The sequence below is a fragment of the Pyxicephalus adspersus genome, chromosome 6 (assembly GCF_032062135.1).
Source record: "Pyxicephalus adspersus chromosome 6, UCB_Pads_2.0, whole genome shotgun sequence".
Lineage (NCBI taxonomy): Eukaryota > Metazoa > Chordata > Amphibia > Anura > Pyxicephalidae > Pyxicephalus > Pyxicephalus adspersus.
In genome coordinates, this window is record NC_092863.1 from 34,022,516 (window position 1) to 34,029,126 (window position 6,611).

At 39.1% G+C, this 6,611-nt stretch overlaps 1 long non-coding RNA gene across 3 annotated transcripts in view; it reads left to right on the plus strand.

The window, feature by feature from the left end:
- The window catches only part of LOC140333491 (uncharacterized), a 127,921-nt gene that overhangs the window by 34,116 nt on the left and 87,194 nt on the right, over positions 1–6,611 (plus strand). The gene's annotated exons all lie outside the window — the stretch shown is intronic.

The window sequence follows — 6,611 nt, forward strand, 5'->3', positions numbered from 1 at the left end:
GATCGGCGCCGCCTTCATGGGCGGGCACAAGTGCCGCACGCTGGATCTCAGGGGAAATCAAATGAATTTTTTTTTTCTTGTTTTCCCGTGCGGAAAACCTGGTGCGTCTTATAGTCCGGAGCGTCTAATGGTCCGAAAAATACGGTAATAGCTAACGGATTGATCCCTGTATCTACCGGAAATGATTCATACAGATCGAGTGGGATTTATTAGCGGAAGGGAGGCAAGGGATAATACACTGAAAACTTTATTGATCACTCACGCGGCCAAAGTGTCCAAGACCCCTATGTGTTTGCTATCTGTAGACGCGGAGAAGGCGTTTGATAGGGTAAATTGGACATTTATGTATCAGGCGCTGCGCCAGATAGGACTGGGCCCACTGATGATAGCCAGGATAGCTGCGTTATACTCAGCCCCTAAGGCTCGGGTAAGAGTTAATGGAGGTCTGTCGGCTTCATTTCCTATTGTTAACGGTACTAGACAAGGATGTCCACTCTCCCCCCTATTATATGCTATAGTGATGGAACACCTTGCGGTGGCGTTAAGGACAAACCCGCTTGTGCAAGGGATCCAGATGGGAAAGCAGCACTATAAGCTGTCCCTATTTGCCGATGATCTGCTAATGTATATATCGTCCCCGCAGACTTCTATACCGGCGATTTTAGAGGGATTCGAGAAATTTGGGGTATTGAGTAATTTCAAAGTAAATTTCGATAAATCCGAAATACTAAATATTTCACTCCACCCTACCCAGGTACAGTACCTTAGAAACCATACTTCTTTTAGGCATTGTTGCGAGAAACTTAAATATTTAGGAGTCTTTATATCAGCAGACCCGGCTAAACTGTACTGTTATAATTATGAGCCATTGTTGGGTAAATTGAAGGCGGAATTAGGAAAATATGATCTACTACCTCTTTCTTGGTTTGCTAGAATTAATACTCTTAAAATGGATATTTTACCCAAATTGCTGTAAATTTTCCAAACCATCCCGATATACTTACCGTCAGCTTACGTAGGCAAAATGCAGCAATTGTGTAGAAAGTTTTTGTGGAAAACAAAGCGTCCGAGAATAGCCCTCCGGTATCTTACTAGGCCTATAAACCTAGGTGGTTCGAGAGTTCCGGATATTAGATGTTACTACAGAGCAGCCATGCTGACCCGGATAGTTGATTGGTTTCACGATAGAGACAGGAAGAGCTGGGTTTTATTGGAAAATGTGTTATCCCCCATCGATCTCTGCTCCATAATATGGGTGGACAGGTCTGCGTTGCAATTGCTTCAACCGTTACCAATTGTCACCTCTGACCTTTTGAAGGAATGGGACAACCTTATCAAGACGGGTCATGTGTCCTCTAACATAGGACCCATGACCCCCCTGTTTGACAATCCCTTATTCGCACTGGCAATGAAAGCTAAAAATTTTTTATCCTGGACGGCTCAGGACAATAGGCAGATATGCAGTATACTCCAGAATGGGAAGATCCCGCCCTTTTCATCTTTGAACGCCAGGGTGCAGAGGCTGCCGACCGCGTGGCTACTGTATAACCAATTGTCCTCCTTTATTTCGGCATTTCTGGTCACATATCCCATACAAAGAAGCTCCACGACATTCGAATCATTATTATGCTCCACAAATAGGCCAATCCACGTGATATCACAGATATATGAGATTTTGATTAAAATATACGCTAACAAGGATCCCACCTACACGAGATATTGGGAAAAGGAACTGGGGGTAGTTATTTCCCCGTTAGAGTGGGAAAAGGCTTTTATTTTGACCCATAAAATGTCACATCCTTGTAAGGCCCAAGAGACCAATTATAAAATTATTTCCAGGTGGTACTTATGCCCCACAGATATCCATCGCATGTCTTCCTCCCTCTCTGACAGGTGCTGGCGATGTCACGCCCACTGGGGCACAATGTTACATATCTGGTGGGAGTGCCCAGGTATTCGTAAGTTATGGGATCAGATAGCTGATATTTATAACAGCGTGACTGGCTCTGACTTGAGAATAACTCCTCAAATGTCATTGTTGTCCATCCTCCCCGGGTCTATAAAGGCAAGTAAGAAGGATGTGTTTAGGCATTTCCTTACGGCAGCCAGGACAATTATCCCTAGAAAGTGGAAACAGCCCATGGTACCCACTATGAGAGATTGGCTGGCAGAATTGGAAAACATACAACATATGGAAAGGCTAGTAGCAGAAGATGAGAATAAGATGGAGCAATACAAGCTGATATGGTCCGCTTGGGATTGGTTCAAAGAATCGCCCCAATTTAAATTACTTTGGCCGTGAACTTAACGGAGGGTACAGGAGTTGTAGAGCTTGTTTTAGCTAGGCACACAGTAGATTCGGAGATTGTACATGGAATAGGCCAGTCGGGCACCCCCCCCCCCCCTATTTTTATCTTCTTTGTATGTGTCATTTTCTATATGTGTTTTGTAATGCTACGTTAAAAGTAATAAAAAGGATTGAAACAAAAAATTTACAATGAGCTGCGACATTAAGTACATGCTCATGTCAATAGACTCTATACCAATACATGGAATAAAAAGTTAGCTCAAATGATTTGAGGTAAAGCATAACTATATTTTTATAACTTGGCATTGAGAGCTGTCCTCTGACCATGGCCAATGTAAATATTGCTTTAATACACCTGCTCTGCAGTCTGTACCTATCAGTAGTCTTTGATGCCGTGCAAGAAAAGGATCAAGGATCCCTCTAGATGTGCATTCTGCTCTCTAATTGACTGTCGGGTCGTAGCTAAAGTTCTGTAGCAGCTGCCTTCCTCCAGTGGGTTACAATCTTTTGCTCTAGTGATTACAGGAGTGGAGCTCAGAAATCATATTTTATGGCTCTTGGACTTGATGACATTGCATCAAGTAACTATTGTACTTGCTGTTTTTTTTTTTTAGCTGAATATGAAACAATGTAACATTTAAATTTTAAAGCAAAGAAAAAAAAAACAGACTTAGGAGATATGGGATAGTACTCCCCTAAAGCGGAACTAAACCCCAGTTCCATAAATTTGCCATCAGACAGGTTTTTTATTGCAGAAGGTAATGACCCTTGCCTTATGGCAATTTAAAAAAAAATCACACTTGCCTGTCCTAATATGTTGTCTTTTCCCTTTTTTTCTTGGTTCTGATCTTTGGCCGACTTAATTGGCTGGGCTTGGTTGATGTTATAGGATCTCAGCAGCCCAATCCCAAGGAGTCTGCCCCACTTCCTGTGTGATTATCATGTAAAGAACTGAGGGTAAATTGTGTGATCATGATTTTAATGCTTCCCATACAAACCAAAGCTAGGGAAAAATCTCCCATTTTAGTGTAGGTGATCAGCCATGGCACTGCAGGTAGAAGTAGTAATTTACAGAAAAAGAATTAACTTCCATGACTAAAGAGTAAAGGAAATTCTTTTTTTAAATATAATTCTTTTATAGAGTTGTGTGGCTTTTTCAGATACAAACCATTAATAGTGGAGATCTTTAGCTTGCTATAACTGGTGGAACTTAGTACAGTTTTCTGCATTTTATATCCTTTTTGACTGTGATAATTCAGCATCTCTGATCAATTATAATTCATTCATAATAACCAGCCACTATCAACTCCCCATAAGCAGCTTATCCTGCCATGTGTTTCAGCTAATTCTGCACTCTTATGATTTCTGCTTGTAAACAGTGATCACATTCTGGATACTCTGCAAGAAATATACAGCTGTTCACTTTATTGAAACAAGACTGTAATCATGTTTAATCCAAAATATTAGTTATCAGCTGCGCTTTACAAATGTAAATGCTGCCAAAAGTACAATATTCTGTTTATAGTGGTGTTTTATGTTCTTGAGAGAACTGCTTTGTACAGATAGAAAACAGCACTAAGGAACATACAGACATATGTGAAGCACAGCAAAGGATATTGATGTGCAAAGTTCATTAACCAGCAGCAACCAGATTGCTCTTTAATAGCACTGAAACCTGATTCTGTTCAAATACACAGAAGCATCTGCGAGCCAAATACTTTTGCCTTATGTTCTTTCAGTACATTAGATTTTACTTTACCTTAGTTTTATTTTATAGTAGATTCTAAGAAGTGTCAAGAGTCTGACTGTAGCTTTGATTTCTGGTAAAATATTCCTATTTTGCATGCAATTTTGTTCTTTTAATGTGGTTTGTTTTGTAGTAAGCTTAAAAGAATGTTGCAGCTTACACAATGCATAACTTTCTGCCAGTGTCTTGGTGATGGACACTCCTGGTGTCTTGCCTATTTTTTCCAATAGTTTCTCCCCACACTGCACCATATAGTGTGTGTGTGTGTGTAATATATACATGTACATGCATATACATTTTTATAAACTAGGGGTCAACTTGATACTGGGGTCCCTTTCCCAAAGTACCCACTATATTAAGGTGCACCAAAAACACAAAACTTACCCCAATCCTGTCTTTTACATTGCTGTGAGTGGCATCGCTCACCTTCCAGAAAAATATCTGGTAACTCTTAGCAGATATTTCACAATTTGAGACTACCATAATACCAAGTCAACCATATTGTGTATGCAGACCTTCCATCTGCAATAACAAACCAAGCCCCACAATGTTAGTCTGGCTACAACATCACATTTGATGCCTAGTTCTCTGTATGGTTGTATGCTCACTGGATTCCAACCCAAGCCAACCCCCCCCCCCCCCCCCACCAGTATGGTAATGTGTATAAAATGTAGTAACCATTCCAATAAAATGTAAAGCAAATATTGTGTCAGAAAGTAAGCATGACCACATAATTCCTGATCTGTCATGCTATTCTCTGTTGTCCAAAAGGGTTTAGGGTTCCACCACATAATACCTTGTTCACAGACTAATCCACTGCTACCACCACCAAGTCTTACATGATTACTCCCAGTTATTTGTTCACACTCCTAGCACAGATTCTCTGTTATGTAAACACCATCATTTCACTTCGTAATTACCGTGGCAGAAGGATAAAAATAAGGACATAGAAGCTAGTGTATGATTCATCTCCCCAGGAGCAAGACAAATATAAAATATAGACATTAAATGGAACTGACCATCAGGAGCTGTTCAGTAATTATTTTGTACAAAAATAGCAAACATTACTTCATGGAATATTTAAAAGTCATTGCATTCTTACTTGCAGAGGTTTACTGCATCCCTATGTATGTATTAGTTCATGATCTCTAAAATCAGTCCTAGAAACGACAAGACAATTCAGTTTTACAATGAAATGATTCAGAAGCAAGTTTTACTGTTAGATAAAAATTAGAATTTTATGGATACTCCTATTTCACACTAATGTCCTTACTGGAAATAAATGTTCTATGTGAAAGAGCCAACATGTTTTTTGCTACTCCATGATAGGAAAATAGCTCATATAAATAATATACATTGCTTGTAATAATTGATACCCAGAATTGTGGTACAATACCAAATAGGCAAAGTGAATTTTCTCATGTTTCGTGTACTGCAGATTTGTGAATGCCACACTGTGTTATTAAAGATCCAGACAAATTAAATTTCAGGTGAAAGACTAACCTTCTGGTTGACTTGGCCTTAATTTTTTGCTTTTTACAAGACAAAACTTTTTGATGGTAACAAATGTCTTTTTCAAATTCAATGCTTTGGCAGTTGTGATATGCAATCCATACATTTCCATTGTACATTGATTATGTGTACAAACAGTTTGGTGGTCCAAGTACCATAAAGCTGTTAAACTTCAAGGCCAAGCTCTTGACTGATTGGGCGTTCTGCTCCTGTAATCTCAATATAGCTTAAAGTCTAGTTTTTCTCATACTTGGTGTCATGACCCCCTGGACCTCAGTGCTATGAAATATGCACTTACCAGTCTGAGTGGAATAAAAAACAATTTTGCTAAATTCCATGTTGGGGGAAACAGTGGATTTTGATTCATGCAAAAGGATTTGAGACATTTTGACACAGCCGACTGAATTGTACATTTTGTAACTTATGTACAGTAAAGAATGGGATGTAGTTTATAATTATGTAAAGTGTCCCTTTTTTTCTCAGGTAGGAAGTATGGAGTGGAGAGAATCCCACAGTGTTAGGGTTTAAGGCTTTAAACACTAGATTAAGAAACTTTATTTAAACCTAATGACTATAAATTACAAACCTTTTTGGATAAAATCAAACTGCCAGTGATTTGAAAATGGAAATCCTTAGCCTGGTGTCAGCCTTGTGAAATAATTTGTGTATGTTTAAAACAATACAGATTGTGCCATGTGCTCACTGTTATACTGCGCTATGCATATAGCTTCTGCCCTTTCATGAAGATATGAAAATTGAGTTTACACATAGTGAAGCTTCAATGAGATGTTTCTACTGAATGAAGCAAAAAGAGCTCTGTGATTTGAAGACTTGTTATATTTGCAACCAAAACCGGCTTTGCAACCAAAACTCTGCTTTTTCAAAGTCCTTTGTATGTGCCTGCCAGAGCAAATAGGCAATGGATACCACTTCCTTTCCTTATTGAATATGGGGGAAGACAGTTTAAGATGTTTCCCTCTAAAATGATCGTTAAAGATCTTGTGCTAACACAGGAAGGAGAGTTTTCTTTTATGTTTGCTGTAT